General features: G+C 45.4%; 9 non-coding genes across 9 annotated transcripts; all 9 read right to left on the reverse strand.

Annotated features, from left to right (window-relative positions):
- Positions 1-1,328: 1,328 nt before the first annotated feature.
- Positions 1,329-1,519, reverse strand: LOC142680763 (U2 spliceosomal RNA). The gene has a single exon (XR_012853192.1). It is a non-coding gene; the product is annotated as a U2 spliceosomal RNA (small nuclear RNA).
- A 1,123-nt stretch (positions 1,520-2,642) lies between these two features.
- LOC142680765 (U2 spliceosomal RNA) lies at positions 2,643-2,833 on the reverse strand. The gene has a single exon (XR_012853193.1). It is a non-coding gene; the product is annotated as a U2 spliceosomal RNA (small nuclear RNA).
- A 1,131-nt stretch (positions 2,834-3,964) lies between these two features.
- Positions 3,965-4,155, reverse strand: LOC142680766 (U2 spliceosomal RNA). Its single transcript, XR_012853194.1, has one exon. It is a non-coding gene; the product is annotated as a U2 spliceosomal RNA (small nuclear RNA).
- Positions 4,156-5,289: 1,134 nt separating this feature from the next.
- Positions 5,290-5,480, reverse strand: LOC142680767 (U2 spliceosomal RNA). The gene has a single exon (XR_012853195.1). It is a non-coding gene; the product is annotated as a U2 spliceosomal RNA (small nuclear RNA).
- A 1,272-nt stretch (positions 5,481-6,752) lies between these two features.
- LOC142680768 (U2 spliceosomal RNA) lies at positions 6,753-6,943 on the reverse strand. The gene has a single exon (XR_012853196.1). It is a non-coding gene; the product is annotated as a U2 spliceosomal RNA (small nuclear RNA).
- Positions 6,944-8,064: 1,121 nt separating this feature from the next.
- On the reverse strand, positions 8,065-8,255 carry LOC142680797 (U2 spliceosomal RNA). Its single transcript, XR_012853219.1, has one exon. It is a non-coding gene; the product is annotated as a U2 spliceosomal RNA (small nuclear RNA).
- An 8,122-nt stretch (positions 8,256-16,377) lies between these two features.
- Positions 16,378-16,568, reverse strand: LOC142680828 (U2 spliceosomal RNA). The gene has a single exon (XR_012853245.1). It is a non-coding gene; the product is annotated as a U2 spliceosomal RNA (small nuclear RNA).
- Positions 16,569-17,693: 1,125 nt separating this feature from the next.
- On the reverse strand, positions 17,694-17,884 carry LOC142680892 (U2 spliceosomal RNA). The gene has a single exon (XR_012853297.1). It is a non-coding gene; the product is annotated as a U2 spliceosomal RNA (small nuclear RNA).
- A 1,125-nt stretch (positions 17,885-19,009) lies between these two features.
- On the reverse strand, positions 19,010-19,200 carry LOC142680769 (U2 spliceosomal RNA). Its single transcript, XR_012853197.1, has one exon. It is a non-coding gene; the product is annotated as a U2 spliceosomal RNA (small nuclear RNA).
- Positions 19,201-19,479: the final 279 nt, after the last annotated feature.

Here is a 19,479-nt window from a genome sequence, read left to right on the forward strand (position 1 = left end):
ATAAAATACGTTTTGTAAACAATCATTCACTTTTTGTGTTACCTTATTCTAAGAGCCAGAACGTTTTTATTTTTCAATCAATAAAGCCGTGCGAGGACTTATTTTTTGCGTAACGAACTGTAGTTTCCATCAGTACCATTTTTAGGTACATGCGACTTTTTGATCTCTTTTTATTCCATTTTTTGGGAGGTGAAGTGACCAAACAATTGTGATTGTGGTACGGTTTATTAATATTTTTTTTTACGGCGTTCACCGTGCGGGATAAATAATGAAATAATTTTGTAGTTCAGGCCGTTACGGACGCGGCGATACCAATTATGTATAGTTTATTTGTTTGTTTATATATTTTTATTAATAATAAAGGACTGATAAGGGAAAAAGTGGGACTTTTACTTTTATTACTTTTAAAACTTTTATTTTCTTATTTTTACACATCTTTTTTTTAACTTTTTTTTTACTTTATTACTTTGTCCCACTAGGGGACTTGAGGGCAGGAGGCCCTGATCGCTATTCTAATACACTGCACTACATGCGTAGTGCAGTGTATTAGAACTGTCAGCTACTCACTGACAGCAAGCATAGTGGGTCCTGACGTTGTCAGGACCCACTAGGCTTCCGTCTATGGCATAGCCGGACGCCATTGTTTGGTGTCCGGTTGCCATAGTCACCATCGCCGGCCGCTATCGCGTAGCAGGCCGGCGATGGCAGCTTAACCCCTAAAAAGCCGCGATCTCTATAGAACGCGGCTTTTAAGGGGTTAATCAGCGGGGACACAGCGATCGGTCCCCGCTGTAGGAGCTGTGACAGCTGCTGAACAAGACAGCAGCGTCACAGCTCCTGTATGTGTCGGGAGGACGGCCGAAACGGCCGTTACTCCCGAGACGTACTATTACGGCATGGAGCGCGAACGATACAGCTGCCATGACGTAATAGTACGTCAAGGAGCGGGAAGGGGTTAATGGCTGTTTGCTGTTCCCCTACTCCACTCCACTATTTGACTATGGTGCTGCATCAATCAGTGGCTGGCTCAGGTGCAGCTCTTTAACCTACCTAGGAGGGAGGGCGGAGAGAAGACAAGGAAGGTGAATGAGCTGTTCCAATGTGAAATGCCGGAAACACAGAAACACAGACGACACAAAACAAGAGGTGGCAATGTATTAATTAATTGCATTTAATAAATTAGCTCATTATCACACATGACTGTACAAATGCATTGTCCAACAGGTGTTGAAATAATGGGATTAAAAGGGGAGATCCCATCCGAAAGACAAAAACAATGGCAAACACAAAAAGCACTTTTGGAATCTGATTTTAGTAAACACATAAGGAAAGGGTGCACCGGTCCTGGAAATACTGCAATACCAGGTCAATGCGTGGAGTGGACAGAGCAAGCTCTATTTCCATCTCCCTGTTCTAAAAATCCATTTAATATATGGTCCCCAGATAGGGGACGTATCAGATATTAAACTGATAAGAACAGATACTACACTTGATCTTAGCCAAAAGGCCGAGAAGCGATAACCCGAACGTGCCGCGCGTTTTGCTTCTTTTGCTTGCACCACAATGCAGTGCTGAAAGAGGAGGAATCGACATAAAAACGCCTTCCTGGCAACGCCCAAATGCCCTCCTGCCGTGCAAACACTGGCAGCAGCAGCAGCAGCAGCAGCAGCAGTAAGTGCATGCCCACTGCCACCCCTTCTCCTTTCACACCTTGTATCAGCTTTAATCCAGTCCAGTGCTGCCTGCTGAGCAGCACTGACCAACACTGCCTGGGCCCAGGCTTTTATCTCTGAGGCCCCATTATGATGTCAGAAAGCTGGCTCTGGCTCCTGAGGTCTCCACTATGACACGTGCAAAGTTCCGTCTGAACTTTATATAAGACGGTGCGGCTCAGTCAGTCACTCAGTGTTGCCTGAGAGGGCAACACTGCAACAGCCGGCCCCCAGGCTGTCTTTTTTTTGCACAGCTAGTTGCCTCCAGGAGGCCACAAGAGGGAGACAAGGGACTGCAAAATGGAAAATAGGCATCCACCAACTTTACAGACAACTTGTTCTCCTTGCTCCTACAACCTCCATCCTTGCACAGTTTGTTATTCTTCCAGGTAACATAGTAACAAATCCAAATTGCTGCTCTCTTTGTAGGCAAGCAAGGGTTTGTTGCAACTGCAATTCTTACTTCTTCTTGAAATGTAGGGACCACAGTACATTCCATCACATCCATCTAGTGTACACAGGTAGGTCCATTGTGGCGGGCGGGCGGGCTGGCTGCTTTAATGGCTGTTTGCTGTTCCCCTACTCCACTCCACTATTTGACTATGGTGCTGCATCAATCAGTGGCTGGCTCAGGTGCAGCTCTTTAACCTACCTAGGAGGGAGGGCGGAGAGAAGACAAGGAAGGTGAATGAGCTGTTCCAATGTGAAATGCCGGAAACACAGAAACACAGACGACACAAAACAAGAGGTGGCAATGTATTAATTAATTGCATTTAATAAATTAGCTCATTATCACACATGACTGTACAAATGCATTGTCCAACAGGTGTTGAAATAATGGGATTAAAAGGGGAGATCCCATCCGAAAGACAAAAACAATGGCAAACACAAAAAGCACTTTTGGAATCTGATTTTAGTAAACACATAAGGAAAGGGTGCACCGGTCCTGGAAATACTGCAATACCAGGTCAATGCGTGGAGTGGACAGAGCAAGCTCTATTTCCATCTCCCTGTTCTAAAAATCCATTTAATATATGGTCCCCAGATAGGGGACGTATCAGATATTAAACTGATAAGAACAGATACTACACTTGATCTTAGCCAAAAGGCCGAGAAGCGATAACCCGAACGTGCCGCGCGTTTTGCTTCTTTTGCTTGCACCACAATGCAGTGCTGAAGGAGGAGGAATCGACATAAAAACGCCTTCCTGGCAACGCCCAAATGCCCTCCTGCCGTGCAAACACTGGCAGCAGCAGCAGCAGCAGCAGCAGCAGTAAGTGCATGCCCACTGCCACCCCTTCTCCTTTCACACCTTGTATCAGCTTTAATCCAGTCCAGTGCTGCCTGCTGAGCAGCACTGACCAACACTGCCTGGGCCCAGGCTTTTATCTCTGAGGCCCCATTATGATGTCAGAAAGCTGGCTCTGGCTCCTGAGGTCTCCACTATGACACGTGCAAAGTTCCGTCTGAACTTTATATAAGACGGTGCGGCTCAGTCAGTCACTCAGTGTTGCCTGAGAGGGCAACACTGCAACAGCCGGCCCCCAGGCTGTCTTTTTTTTGCACAGCTAGTTGCCTCCAGGAGGCCACAAGAGGGAGACAAGGGACTGCAAAATGGAAAATAGGCATCCACCAACTTTACAGACAACTTGTTCTCCTTGCTCCTACAACCTCCATCCTTGCACAGTTTGTTATTCTTCCAGGTAACATAGTAACAAATCCAAATTGCTGCTCTCTTTGTAGGCAAGCAAGGGTTTGTTGCAACTGCAATTCTTACTTCTTCTTGAAATGTAGGGACCACAGTACATTCCATCACATCCATCTAGTGTACACAGGTAGGTCCATTGTGACGGGCGGGCGGGCGTGCGGGCTGGCTGCTTTAATGGCTGTTTGCTGTTCCCCTACTCCACTCCACTATTTGACTATGGTGCTGCATCAATCAGTGGCTGGCTCAGGTGCAGCTCTTTAACCTACCTAGGAGGGAGGGCGGAGAGAAGACAAGGAAGGTGAATGAGCTGTTCCAATGTGAAATGCCGGAAACACAGAAACACAGACGACACAAAACAAGAGGTGGCAATATATTAATTAATTGCATTTAATAAATTAGCTCATTATCACACATGACTGTACAAATGCATTGTCCAACAGGTGTTGAAATAATGGGATTAAAAGGGGAGATCCCATCCGAAAGACAAAAACAATGGCAAACACAAAAAGCACTTTTGGAATCTGATTTTAGTAAACACATAAGGAAAGGGTGCACCGGTCCTGGAAATACTGCAATACCAGGTCAATGCGTGGAGTGGACAGAGCAAGCTCTATTTCCATCTCCCTGTTCTAAAAATCCATTTAATATATGGTCCCCAGATAGGGGACGTATCAGATATTAAACTGATAAGAACAGATACTACACTTGATCTTAGCCAAAAGGCCGAGAAGCGATAACCCGAACGTGCCGCGCGTTTTGCTTCTTTTGCTTGCACCACAATGCAGTGCTGAAGGAGGAGGAATCGACATAAAAACGCCTTCCTGGCAACGCCCAAATGCCCTCCTGCCGTGCAAACACTGGCAGCAGCAGCAGCAGCAGCAGCAGCAGCAGTAAGTGCATGCCCACTGCCACCCCTTCTCCTTTCACACCTTGTATCAGCTTTAATCCAGTCCAGTGCTGCCTGCTGAGCAGCACTGACCAACACTGCCTGGGCCCAGGCTTTTATCTCTGAGGCCCCATTATGATGTCAGAAAGCTGGCTCTGGCTCCTGAGGTCTCCACTATGACACGTGCAAAGTTCCGTCTGAACTTTATATAAGACGGTGCGGCTCAGTCAGTCACTCAGTGTTGCCTGAGAGGGCAACACTGCAACAGCCGGCCCCCAGGCTGTCTTTTTTTTGCACAGCTAGTTGCCTCCAGGAGGCCACAAGAGGGAGACAAGGGACTGCAAAATGGAAAATAGGCATCCACCAACTTTACAGACAACTTGTTCTCCTTGCTCCTACAACCTCCATCCTTGCACAGTTTGTTATTCTTCCAGGTAACATAGTAACAAATCCAAATTGCTGCTCTCTTTGTAGGCAAGCAAGGGTTTGTTGCAACTGCAATTCTTACTTCTTCTTGAAATGTAGGGACCACAGTACATTCCATCACATCCATCTAGTGTACACAGGTAGGTCCATTGTGACGGGCGGGCGGGCGTGCGGGCTGGCTGCTTTAATGGCTGTTTGCTGTTCCCCTACTCCACTCCACTATTTGACTATGGTGCTGCATCAATCAGTGGCTGGCTCAGGTGCAGCTCTTTAACCTACCTAGGAGGGAGGGCGGAGAGAAGACAAGGAAGGTGAATGAGCTGTTCCAATGTGAAATGCCGGAAACACAGAAACACAGACGACACAAAACAAGAGGTGGCAATGTATTAATTAATTGCATTTAATAAATTAGCTCATTATCACACATGACTGTACAAATGCATTGTCCAACAGGTGTTGAAATAATGGGATTAAAAGGGGAGATCCCATCCGAAAGACAAAAACAATGGCAAACACAAAAAGCACTTTTGGAATCTGATTTTAGTAAACACATAAGGAAAGGGTGCACCGGTCCTGGAAATACTGCAATACCAGGTCAATGCGTGGAGTGGACAGAGCAAGCTCTATTTCCATCTCCCTGTTCTAAAAATCCATTTAATATATGGTCCCCAGATAGGGGACGTATCAGATATTAAACTGATAAGAACAGATACTACACTTGATCTTAGCCAAAAGGCCGAGAAGCGATAACCCGAACGTGCCGCGCGTTGACCGAGCCTGCCCAATACTGCTGTTCACCCCTTGCAGCGATTCAGCCTACTCCTAGGCAATTCCATGGGGCCCTGCAGGCTCACACACACTCACAGCTACGCGGGAGGTGAATAAAGGCCGGAGAGGAAGCAAGACAGGATTTGCTTCTTTTGCTTGCACCACATTGCAGTGCTGAAAGAGGAGGAATCGACATAAAAACGCCTTCCTGGCAACACCCAAATGCCCTCCTGCCGTGCAAACACTGGCAGCAGCAGCAGCAGCAGCAGCAGCAGCAGTAAGTGCATGCCCACTGCCACCCCTTCTCCTTTCACACCTTGTATCAGCTTTAATCCAGTCCAGTGCTGCCTGCTGAGCAGCACTGACCAACACTGCCTGGGCCCAGGCTTTTATCTCTGAGGCCCCATTATGATGTCAGAAAGCTGGCTCTGGCTCCTGAGGTCTCCACTATGACACGTGCAAAGTTCCGTCTGAACTTTATATAAGACGGTGCGGCTCAGTCAGTCACTCAGTGTTGCCTGAGAGGGCAACACTGCAACAGCCGGCCCCCAGGCTGTCTTTTTTTTGCACAGCTAGTTGCCTCCAGGAGGCCACAAGAGGGAGACAAGGGACTGCAAAATGGAAAATAGGCATCCACCAACTTTACAGACAACTTGTTCTCCTTGCTCCTACAACCTCCATCCTTGCACAGTTTGTTATTCTTCCAGGTAACATAGTAACAAATCCAAATTGCTGCTCTCTTTGTAGGCAAGCAAGGGTTTGTTGCAACTGCAATTCTTACTTCTTCTTGAAATGTAGGGACCACAGTACATTCCATCACATCCATCTAGTGTACACAGGTAGGTCCATTGTGACGGGCGGGCGGGCGGGCTGGCTGCTTTAATGGCTGTTTGCTGTTCCCCTACTCCACTCCACTATTTGACTATGGTGCTGCATCAATCAGTGGCTGGCTCAGGTGCAGCTCTTTAACCTGCCTAGGAGGGAGGGCGGAGAGAAGACAAGGAAGGTGAATGAGCTGTTCCAATGTGAAATGCCGGAAACACAGAAACACAGACGACACAAAACAAGAGGTGGCAATGTATTAATTAATTGCATTTAATAAATTAGCTCATTATCACACATGACTGTACAAATGCATTGTCCAACAGGTGTTGAAATAATGGGATTAAAAGGGGAGATCCCATCCGAAAGACAAAAACAATGGCAAACACAAAAAGCACTTTTGGAATCTTATTTTAGTAAACACATAAGGAAAGGGTGCACCGGTCCTGGAAATACTGCAATACCAGGTCAATGCGTGGAGTGGACAGAGCAAGCTCTATTTCCATCTCCCTGTTCTAAAAATCCATTTAATATATGGTCCCCAGATAGGGGACGTATCAGATATTAAACTGATAAGAACAGATACTACACTTGATCTTAGCCAAAAGGCCGAGAAGCGATAACCCGAACGTGCCGCGCGTTTTGCTTCTTTTGCTTGCACCACAATGCAGTGCTGAAAGAGGAGGAATCGACATAAAAACGCCTTCCTGGCAACGCCCAAATGCCCTCCTGCCGTGCAAACACTGGCAGCAGCAGCAGCAGCAGCAGTAAGTGCATGCCCAGTGCCACCCCTTCTCCTTTCCCACCTTGTATCAGCTTTAATCCAGTCCAGTGCTGCCTGCTGAGCAGCACTGACCAACACTGCCTGGGCCCAGGCTTTTATCTCTGAGGCCCCATTATGATGTCAGAAAGCTGGCTCTGGCTCCTGAGGTCTCCACTATGACACGTGCAAAGTTCCGTCTGAACTTTATATAAGACGGTGCGGCTCAGTCAGTCACTCAGTGTTGCCTGAGAGGGCAACACTGCAACAGCCGGCCCCCAGGCTGTCTTTTTTTTGCACAGCTAGTTGCCTCCAGGAGGCCACAAGAGGGAGACAAGGGACTGCAAAATGGAAAATAGGCATCCACCAACTTTACAGACAACTTGTTCTCCTTGCTCCTACAACCTCCATCCTTGCACAGTTTGTTATTCTTCCAGGTAACATAGTAACAAATCCAAATTGCTGCTCTCTTTGTAGGCAAGCAAGGGTTTGTTGCAACTGCAATTCTTACTTCTTCTTGAAATGTAGGGACCACAGTACATTCCATCACATCCATCTAGTGTACACAGGTAGGTCCATTGTGACGGGCGGGCGGGCGGGCTGGCTGCTTTAATGGCTGTTTGCTGTTCCCCTACTCCACTCCACTATTTGACTATGGTGCTGCATCAATCAGTGGCTGGCTCAGGTGCAGCTCTTTAACCTACCTAGGAGTGAGGGCGGAGAGAAGACAAGGAAGGTGAATGAGCTGTTCCAATGTGAAATGCCGGAAACACAGAAACACAGACGACACAAAACAAGAGGTGGCAATGTATTAATTAATTGCATTTAATAAATTAGCTCATTATCACACATGACTGTACAAATGCATTGTCCAACAGGTGTTGAAATAATGGGATTAAAAGGGGAGATCCCATCCGAAAGACAAAAACAATGGCAAACACAAAAAGCACTTTTGGAATCTGATTTTAGTAAACACATAAGGAAAGGGTGCATCGGTCCTGGAAATACTGCAATACCAGGTCAATGCGTGGAGTGGACAGAGCAAGCTCTATTTCCATCTCCCTGTTCTAAAAATCCATTTAATATATGGTCCCCAGATAGGGGACGTATCAGATATTAAACTGATAAGAACAGATACTACACTTGATCTTAGCCAAAAGGCCGAGAAGCGATAACCCGAACGTGCCGCGCGTTTTGCTTCTTTTGCTTGCACCACAATGCAGTGCTGAAAGAGGAGGAATCGACATAAAAACGCCTTCCTGGCAACGCCCAAATGCCCTCCTGCCGTGCAAACACTGGCAGCAGCAGCAGCAGCAGCAGTAAGTGCATGCCCACTGCCACCCCTTCTCCTTTCACACCTTGTATCAGCTTTAATCCAGTCCAGTGCTGCCTGCTGAGCAGCACTGACCAACACTGCCTGGGCCCATGCTTTTATCTCTGAGGCCCCATTATGATGTCAGAAAGCTGGCTCTGGCTCCTGAGGTCTCCACTATGACACGTGCAAAGTTCCGTCTGAACTTTATATAAGACGGTGCGGCTCAGTCAGTCACTCAGTGTTGCCTGAGAGGGCAACACTGCAACAGCCGGCCCCCAGGCTGTCTTTTTTTTGCACAGCTAGTTGCCTCCAGGAGGCCACAAGAGGGAGACAAGGGACTGCAAAATGGAAAATAGGCATCCACCAACTTTACAGACAACTTGTTCTCCTTGCTCCTACAACCTCCATCCTTGCACAGTTTGTTATTCTTCCAGGTAACATAGTAACAAATCCAAATTGCTGCTCTCTTTGTAGGCAAGCAAGGGTTTGTTGCAACTGCAATTCTTACTTCTTCTTGAAATGTAGGGACCACAGTACATTCCATCACATCCATCTAGTGTACACAGGTAGGTCCATTGTGACGGGCGGGCGGGCGGGCTGGCTGCTTTAATGGCTGTTTGCTGTTCCCCTACTCCACTCCACTATTTGACTATGGTGCTGCATCAATCAGTGGCTGGCTCAGGTGCAGCTCTTTAACCTACCTAGGAGGGAGGGCGGAGAGAAGACAAGGAAGGTGAATGAGCTGTTCCAATGTGAAATGCCGGAAACACAGAAACACAGACGACACAAAACAAGAGGTGGCAATGTATTAATTAATTGCATTTAATAAATTAGCTCATTATCACACATGACTGTACAAATGCATTGTCCAACAGGTGTTGAAATAATGGGATTAACAGGTTCCCGACCGCTGGCCGTAAATATACGGCCAGCGGTCAGGGTCTCTAAAGTCCGGCGTATAGTATATATACGGCCGCACTTCAGAGACTGTGCACGCGCGATCGCGTGCTCACAGCTCTATGCCCTGGCTGTTGCTAACAGCCATGGGCACTGGGCAGAATGTCAGGGGTCAATCTTTTGGCCCCTGAACATGTGATCGCTGTGACAACCAATCACAGCGATCACATGCATTTCTGCTTAGAAAACAGTGTGCACGCGATCGCGTGCACACAGCCCTGTGCCCTCGCTGTTACCAACAGCTCTGGGCACTGGGCAGAGTATCAGGGACCAATCTGATGGTCCCTGAACATGTGGTCGCTGTGACAACCAATCACAGCGATCACATGCATTTCTGCTTATAAAACAGTGTGCACGCGATCGCGTGCACACAGCCCTGTGCCCGCGATCGCGTGCACACAGCCCTGTGCCCTCGCTGTTACCAACAGCTCTGGGCACTGGGCAGAGTATCAGGGACCAATCTGATGGTCCCTGAACATGTGGTCGCTGTGAAAATCACAGCGACCACATTTGTTTTATTTTGAGTTTTCTGGCAGTAAATCTCCTGCCTCTTTTCTTCTCCTCAAATATTGTTTCAGTTTGAGGAGAAAAAGAGACTCGGGAGAATTGCTGCCAGAAGATTACAGTGAAAAAAAAACAAACAGTTACACTATAAAACATTCTCTGTATAGATAGATTTCTATCTATCTATACAATCTATCTATCCATCTATCTTTTTTTCTATCTATCTACCTTTCTTTCTTTTATTCTATTAGAATAGGCAGGTAGGGAGTATATAATTATATATATATCCACATATATATAATATATATAGCAATAGCGGTTTATTTTTTTGTTAGCGGTAGTGTAGATATATATAGCAGTTAGGCCCCATGCACACGACAGCAAAAAACCTCCGTTTTTGCGGACCGCAACTGCGGTCCGCAAAAACTGAGCCATTCACTTTCATTGAACGCTGACACCTTTCAGTAGCACTACGGAAGGGTGTCAGTGCCGTGGAAATGTTCCGGGAATTATGGAACATGTCCGTTCTTTCGCATTTTGCGGGCCGTGCTCCCATACTTTGTATGGGAGCACGGCCCGAAAATGCGGCTGTCAGTCAGCGGCCGGCCGTGCCCGCGATCGCGGACAGCAATTGCGGGCACGGTCGTGTGCATGGGGCCTTAGTTTGTGTGTTTTATAAAAAAAATAAAAAAATAAAATTTGTTTAGTTAGTGTTAGTGTTAGTTACGTTATGGCGAGGAAGTTGTTTAGCGCCGAGGAGGCATACGCCATGCTGTGGTCTGAGTCGGAGACCGCATCAGAGATGGCGTTCGAGATGGAACCTGTTTTAGGTAGTGACGATGACAGCGTCACTTCAGGTTCATCTTCAGGGGACGTTGTCCCTGATGCAGTCGAAACTGCAGAACATGAAAGCGCAGGGCCAAGTAGCGCTGTAGCACGGGACAGCCTGGTCCCTCCAGTCCAGGCTCTTGTATGGGCACCTGCCCCATCTTTTGGGCCTAGAATCCACGGATTTACTGCCACTCCTGGCATAACCGTGGACAATACAAATTTTGTCCAAATGGATTACTTCCATTTATTTATAACGGACGACATCCTAAATCAGATTGTCCACGAAACATATATGCCACGCAATATATAAGGCAGAAACCTTCATCCACCCATGCCAGAGATTGGACGCCCACCAATTTGCAGGAATTAAAAAAAAATTTGGGGCTCACCCTAAATATGGGTATTGTCAAAAAGCCCTCCATTAGGTCTTACTGGTCAACAAGACCCGCCCAAGCCACCCCAGTATATTCTGCAGTAATGCCCAGGTCTCGTTATGAGACAATAATGAGGTTCCTCCACTTCAATGACAACGCACAGGCCCCCCCAAGTACCGATGCAAACCGGGATCGGTTGTTCAAAATAAGACCGCTAATAAATTCCCTGAATAATTTATTTCTGCAACTCTACACCCCTGAGCAGAATGTAAGTGTGGACGAGCAGATATTTTGGAAGTGTTATAGAAACTCTGTTGAGTTTTGTAAAACCAGCTTTGAAAAAAAGCGATATGTGAAATAATCTTCTTCTATCGTCCGCCCTCCTACATCTCTATGTGATAAATAAGGCCACATATTTGGTATCCCCGTGCACGGGAGAAGTGGCAGAATGTGAACGGAGATTAATTTTGACCGTGGTCTATACCGTGTGTGAAAAATGCTGGTATAAACTGACGCATTTGCTAAAAAATTGCTAATTTTATTTTGTTCCATCTTATTCAAGAAACTTTCAGAAGAAAACTGGACTGTCTAAAAATATGATAAACCCCTTGAAGAAAACCTTGTGGGGTCTGCTTGCGTGAATGAAGTCATTTATGGGGTGATTCTAATCTTTCAGCAGCATTACACCCCCCAGAAAACAGTATGCGGCTATAAAGTCAAGTGCAGAATTCCTGGACCGAAAAGGCCAAAAAGCCTCCTTTTATGCCAAGCCCTGGCACATGCCCGCACAGTGAATAAGGCACACATATTTGGTATCCCATGCACGGGAGAAGTGGAAGAACGTGAAAGGAGATGAATTTTGGCCGTGGTCCATACCGTGTGTGAAAAATACTGGCATAAACTGACGCATTTGCTAAAAAAGTGCTGATTTTATTTTGTTCCATCTTATTCAAGAAACTTTCAGAAGAAAACTGGACTTGCTAAAAATATGATAAACCCCTTGAAGGAAACCTTGTGGGGTCTACTTGTGTGAACGAAGTCATTTATGGGGTGTTTCCAATGTTTCAGCAGCATTACACCCCCCAGAAAACAGTATGCGGCTATAAAATCAAGTGCAGAATTCCTGGACCGAAAAGGCCAAAAAGCCTCTTTTTATGCCAAGCCCTGGCACATGCCCATGAATAAAGCACACATATTTGGTATCCCCATGCACGGGAGAAGAGGAAGAATGTGAAATGCGATGAATTTTGTCCGTGGTCCATTTTGTGTGTGAAAAAGCTAGCATAAACTGACGCATTTGTTAAAAAAAAAAGCTAATTTTATTTTGTTCCATCTTATTCAAGAAACTTTCAGAAGAAAACTGGACTGTCTAAAAATATGATAAACCCCTTGAAGGAAACCTTGTGGGGTCTACTTGTGCGAATGAAGTCATTTATGGGGTGATTCTAATGTTTCAGCAGCATTACACCCCCCAGAAACCAGTATGCTGCTATAAAATCAAATGCAAAATTCCTGGACCAAAAAGCCTCCTTTTATGCCAAGCCCTGGCACATGCCCGCACAGTAAATAAGGCACACATATTTGGTATCCCCATGCACGGGGGAAGTGGAAGAATGTGAAAGGAGATGAATTTTGACCGTGGTCTATACCGTGTGTGAAAAATGCTAGCCTAAACTGACGCATTTGCTAAAAAAGTGCTGATTTTATTTTGTTCCATCTTATTCAAGAAACTTTCAGAAGAAAACTGGACTGTCTAAAAATATGATAAACCCCTTGAAGGAAACCTTGTGGGGTCTACTTGTGTGAATGAAGTCATTTATGGGGTGTTTCTAATGTTTCAGCAGCATTACGCCCCCCAGAAAACAGTATGCGGCTATAAAATCAAATGCAAAATTCCTGGACCGAAAAGGCCAAAAAGCCTCCTTTTATGCCAAGCCCTGGCACATGCCCGCACAGCGAATAAGGCACACATATTTGGTATCCCCATGCACGGGAGAAGTGGAAGAATGTGAAAGGAGATTAATTTTGTCCGTGGACTATACCGTGTGTGAAAAATACTAGCCTAAACTGACGCATTTGCTAAAAAAGTGCTGATTTTATTTTGTTCCATCTTATTCAAGAAACTTTCAGAAGAAAACTGGACTTGCTAAAAATATGATAAACCCCTTGAAGGAAACCTTGTGGGGTCTACTTGTGTGAACGAAGTCATTTATGGGGTGTTTCCAATGTTTCAGTAGCATTACACCCCCCAGAAAACAGTATGCGGCTATAAAATCAAGTGCAGAATTCCTGGACCGAAAAGGCCAAAAAGCCTCTTTTTATGCCAAGCCCTGGCACATGCCCATGAATAAAGCACACATATTTGGTATCCCCATGCACGGGAGAAGAGGAAGAATGTGAAATGCGATGAATTTTGTCCGTGGTCCATTTTGTGTGTGAAAAAGCTAGCATAAACTGACGCATTTGTTAAAAAAAAAAGCTAATTTTATTTTGTTCCATCTTATTCAAGAAACTTTCAGAAGAAAACTGGACTGTCTAAAAATATGATAAACCCCTTGAAGGAAACCTTGTGGGGTCTACTTGTGCGAATGAAGTCATTTATGGGGTGATTCTAATGTTTCAGCAGCATTAGGCCCCCCAGAAACCAGTATGCTGCTATAAAATCAAATGCAAAATTCCTGGACCAAAAAGCCTCCTTTTATGCCAAGCCCTGGCACATGCCCGCACAGTGAATAAGGCACACATATTTGGTATCCCCATGCACGGGAGAAGTGGAAGAATGTGAAAGGAGATGAATTTTGACCGTGGTCTATACCGTGTGTGAAAAATGCTAGCCTAAACTGACGCATTTGCTAAAAAAGTGCTGATTTTATTTTGTTCCATCTTATTCAAGAAACTTTCAGAAGAAAACTGGACTGTCTAAAAATATGATAAACCCCTTGAAGGAAACCTTGTGGGGTCTACTTGTGTGAACGAAGTCATTTATGGGGTGTTTCCAATGTTTCAGCAGCATTACACCCCCCAGAAAACAGTATGCGGCTATAAAATCAAGTGCAGAATTCCTGGACCGAAAAGGCCAAAAAGCCTCTTTTTATGCCAAGCCCTGGCACATGCCCATGAATAAAGCACACATATTTGGTATCCCCATGCACGGGAGAAGAGGAAGAATGTGAAATGCGATGAATTTTGTCCGTGGTCCATTTTGTGTGTGAAAAAGCTAGCATAAACTGACGCATTTGTTAAAAAAAAAAGCTAATTTTATTTTGTTCCATCTTATTCAAGAAACTTTCAGAAGAAAACTGGACTGTCTAAAAATATGATAAACCCCTTGAAGGAAACCTTGTGGGGTCTACTTGTGCGAATGAAGTCATTTATGGGGTGATTCTAATGTTTCAGCAGCATTACACCCCCCAGAAAACAGTATGCGGCTCTAAAATCAAATGCAAAATTCCTGGACCAAAAAGCCTCCTTTTATGCCAAGCCCTGGCACATGCCCGCACAGTAAATAAGGCACACATATTTGGTATCCCCATGCACGGGAGAAGTGGAAGAATGTGAAAGGAGATGAATTTTGACCGTGGTCTATACCGTGTGTGAAAAATGCTAGCCTAAACTGACGCATTTGCTAAAAAAGTGCTGATTTTATTTTGTTCCATCTTATTCAAGAAACTTTCAGAAGAAAACTGGACTGTCTAAAAATATGATAAACCCCTTGAAGGAAACCTTGTGGGGTCTACTTGTGTGAATGAAGTCATTTATGGGGTGTTTCTAATGTTTCAGCAGCATTACGCCCCCCAGAAAACAGTATGCGGCTATAAAATCAAATGCAAAATTCCTGGACCGAAAAGGCCAAAAAGCCTCCTTTTATGCCAAGCCCTGGCACATGCCCGCACAGCGAATAAGGCACACATATTTGGTATCCCCATGCACGGGAGAAGTGGAAGAATGTGAAAGGAGATTAATTTTGTCCGTGGACTATACCGTGTGTGAAAAATACTAGCCTAAACTGACGCATTTGCTAAAAAAGTGCTGATTTTATTTTGTTCCATCTTATTCAAGAAACTTTCAGAAGAAAACTGGACTTGCTAAAAATATGATAAACCCCTTGAAGGAAACCTTGTGGGGTCTACTTGTGTGAATGAAGTCATTTATGGGGTGATTCTAATGTTTCAGCAGCATTACACCCCCCAGAAAACAGTATACGGCTCTAAAATCAAATGCAAAATTCCTGGACCGAAAAGGCCAAAAAGCCTCCTTTTATGCCAAGCCCTGGCACATGCCCGCACAGTGAATAAGGCTCACATATTTGGTATCCCCATGCACGGGAGAAGTGGAAGAATGTGAAAGGAGATGAATTTTGACCGTGGTCTATACCGTGTGTGAAAAATGCTAGCCTAAACTGACGCATTTGCTAAAAAAGTGCTGATTTTATTTTGTTCCATCTTATTCAAGAAACTTTCAGAAGAAAACTGGACTGTCTAAAAATATGATAAACCCCTTGAAGGAAACCTTGTGGGGTCTACTTGTGTGAATGAAGTCATTTATGGGGTGTTTCTAATGTTTCAGCAGCATTAGGCCCCCCAGAAAACAGTATGCGGCTATAAAATCAAATGCAAAATTCCTGGACCGAAAAGGCCAAAAAGCCTCCTTTTATGCCAAGCCCTGGCACATGCCCGCACAGTGAATAAGGCTCACATATTTGGTATCCCCATGCACGGGAGAAGTGGAAGAATGTGAAAGGAGATTAATTTTGTCCGTGGTCCATACCGTGTGTGAAAAATGCTAGCATAAACCGACGCAATTGTTAAATTCTTGCATTTTTTTCCAATTTTGCCCACTTTAGAGAAAAAAAAAATAATTATATATACTGACAAATGCCACTAAAACAAAGCCCTATCTGTCCTTTAAAAAGAGTGTAAAATTCAAAGATGAACTTTATTCACCTGCTGAGTTATAGTCATCTAAAGAAGCGCATAGCAAAATTGTGAAATTTGCTCTGGTCATTTAGCTGTAAAACAGCCTAGTCCTTAACCGGTTAACCTACCTAGGAGGGAGGGCGGAGAGAAGACAAGGAAGGTGAATGAGCTGTTCCAATGTGAAATGCCGGAAACACAGACGACACAAAACAAGAGGTGGCAATGTATTAATTAATTGCATTTAATAAATTAGCTCATTATCACACATGACTGTACAAATGCATTGTCCAACAGGTGTTGAAATAATGGGATTAAAAGGGGAGATCCCATCCGAAAGACAAAAACAATGGCAAACACAAAAAGCACTTTTGGAATCTGATTTTAGTAAACACATAAGGAAAGGGTGCATCGGTCCTGGAAATACTGCAATACCAGGTCAATGCGTGGAGTGGACAGAGCAAGCTCTATTTCCATCTCCCTGTTCTAAAAATCCATTTAATATATGATCCCCAGATAGGGGACGTATCAGATATTAAACTGATAAGAACAGATACTACACTTGATCTTAGCCAAAAGGCCGAGAAGCGATAACCCGAACGTGTCGCGCGTTTTGCTTCTTTTGCTTGCACCACAATGCAGTGCTGAAAGAGGAGGAATCGACATAAAAACGCCTTCCTGGCAACGCCCAAATGCCCTCCTGCCGTGCAAACACTGGCAGCAGCAGCAGCAGCAGCAGTAAGTGCATGCCCACTGCCACCCCTTCTCCTTTCACACCTTGTATCAGCTTTAATCCAGTCCAGTGCTGCCTGCTGAGCAGCACTGACCAACACTGCCTGGGTCCAGGCTTTTATCTCTGAGGCCCCATTATGATGTCAGAAAGCTGGCTCTGGCTCCTGAGGTCTCCACTATGACACGTGCAAAGTTCCGTCTGAACTTTATATAAGACGGTGCGGCTCAGTCAGTCACTCAGTGTTGCCTGAGAGGGCAACACTGCAACAGCCGGCCCCCAGGCTGTCTTTTTCTTGCACAGCTAGTTGCCTCCAGGAGGCCACAAGAGGGAGACAAGGGACTGCAAAATGGAAAATAGGCATCCACCAACTTTACAGACAACTTGTTCTCCTTGCTCCTACAACCTCCATCCTTGCACAGTTTGTTATTCTTCCAGGTAACATAGTAACAAATCCAAATTGCTGCTCTCTTTGTAGGCAAGCAAGGGTTTGTTGCAACTGCAATTCTTACTTCTTCTTGAAATGTAGGGACCACAGTACATTCCATCACATCCATCTAGTGTACACAGGTAGGTCCATTGTGACGGGCGGGCGGGCGGGCGGGCTGGCTGCTTTAATGGCTGTTTGCTGTTCCCCTACTCCACTCCACTATTTGACTATGGTGCTGCATCAATCAGTGGCTGGCTCAGGTGCAGCTCTTTAACCTACCTAGGAGGGAGGGCGGAGAGAAGACAAGGAAGGTGAATGAGCTGTTCCAATGTGAAATGCCGGAAACACAGAAACACAGACGACACAAAACAAGAGGTGGCAATGTATTAATTAATTGCATTTAATAAATTAGCTCATTATCACACATGACTGTACAAATGCATTGTCCAACAGGTGTTGAAATAATGGGATTAAAAGGGGAGATCCCATCCGAAAGACAAAAACAATGGCAAACACAAAAAGCACTTTTGGAATCTGATTTTAGTAAACACATAAGGAAAGGGTGCATCGGTCCTAGAAATACTGCAATACCAGGTCAATGCGTGGAGTGGACAGAGCAAGCTCTATTTCCATCTCCCTGTTCTAAAAATCCATTTAATATATGATCCCCAGATAGGGGACGTATCAGATATTAAACTGATAAGAACAGATACTACACTTGATCTTAGCCAAAAGGCCGAGAAGCGATAACCCGAACGTGTCGCGCGTTTTGCTTCTTTTGCTTGCACCACAATGCAGTGCTGAAAGAGGAGGAATCGACATAAAAACGCCTTCCTGGCAACGCCCAAATGCCCTCCTGCCGTGCAAACACTGGCAGCAGCAGCAGCAGCAGCAGTAAGTGCATGCCCACTGCCACCCCTTCTCCTTTCACACCTTGTATCAGCTTTAATCCAGTCCAGTGCTGCCTGCTGAGCAGCACTGACCAACACTGCCTGGGCCCAGGCTTTTATCTCTGAGGCCCCATTATGATGTCAGAAAGCTGGCTCTGGCTCCTGAGGTCTCCACTATGACACGTGCAAAGTTCCGTCTGAACTTTATATAAGACGGTGCGGCTCAGTCAGTCACTCAGTGTTGCCTGAGAGGGCAACACTGCAACAGCCGGCCCCCAGGCTGTCTTTTTCTTGCACAGCTAGTTGCCTCCAGGAGGCCACAAGAGGGAGACAAGGGACTGCAAAATGGAAAATAGGCATCCACCAACTTTACAGACAACTTGTTCTCCTTGCTCCTACAACCTCCATCCTTGCACAGTTTGTTATTCTTCCAGGTAACATAGTAACAAATCCAAATTGCTGCTCTCTTTGTAGGCAAGCAAGGGTTTGTTGCAACTGCAATTCTTACTTCTTCTTGAAATGTAGGGACCACAGTACATTCCATCACATCCATCTAGTGTACACAGGTAGGTCCATTGTGACGGGCGGGCGGGCGGGCGGGCTGGCTGCTTTAATGGCTGTTTGCTGTTCCCCTACTCCACTCCACTATTTGACTATGGTGCTGCATCAATCAGTGGCTGGCTCAGGTGCAGCTCTTTAACCTACCTAGGAGGGAGGGCGGAGAGAAGACAAGGAAGGTGAATGAGCTGTTCCAATGTGAAATGCCGGAAACACAGAAACACAGACGACACAAAACAAGAGGTGGCAATGTATTAATTAATTGCATTTAATAAATTAGCTCATTATCACACATGACTGTACAAATGCATTGTCCAACAGGTGTTGAAATAATGGGATTAAAAGGGGAGATCCCATCCGAAAGACAAAAACAATGGCAAACACAAAAAGCACTTTTGGAATCTGATTTTAGTAAACACATAAGGAAAGGGTGCACCGGTCCTGGAAATACTGCAATACCAGGTCAATGCGTGGAGTGGACAGAGCAAGCTCTATTTCCATCTCCCTGTTCTAAAAATCCATTTAATATATGGTCCCCAGATAGGGGACGTATCAGATATTAAACTGATAAGAACAGATACTACACTTGATCTTAGCCAAAAGGCCGAGAAGCGATAACCCGAACGTGCCGCGCGTTTTGCTTCTTTTGCTTGCACCACAATGCAGTGCTGAAAGAGGAGGAATCGACATAAAAACGCCTTCCTGGCAACGCCCAAATGCCCTCCTGCCGTGCAAACACTGGCAGCAGCAGCAGCAGCAGTAAGTGCATGTCCACTGCCACCCCTTCTCCTTTCACACCTTGTATCAGCTTTAATCCAGTCCAGTGCTGCCTGCTGAGCAGCACTGACCAACACTGCCTGGGCCCAGGCTTTTATCTCTGAGGCCCCATTATGAT

This window comes from Rhinoderma darwinii (assembly GCF_050947455.1).
Source record: "Rhinoderma darwinii isolate aRhiDar2 chromosome 2 unlocalized genomic scaffold, aRhiDar2.hap1 SUPER_2_unloc_56, whole genome shotgun sequence".
Classification (NCBI taxonomy): Eukaryota; Metazoa; Chordata; class Amphibia; order Anura; family Rhinodermatidae; genus Rhinoderma; species Rhinoderma darwinii.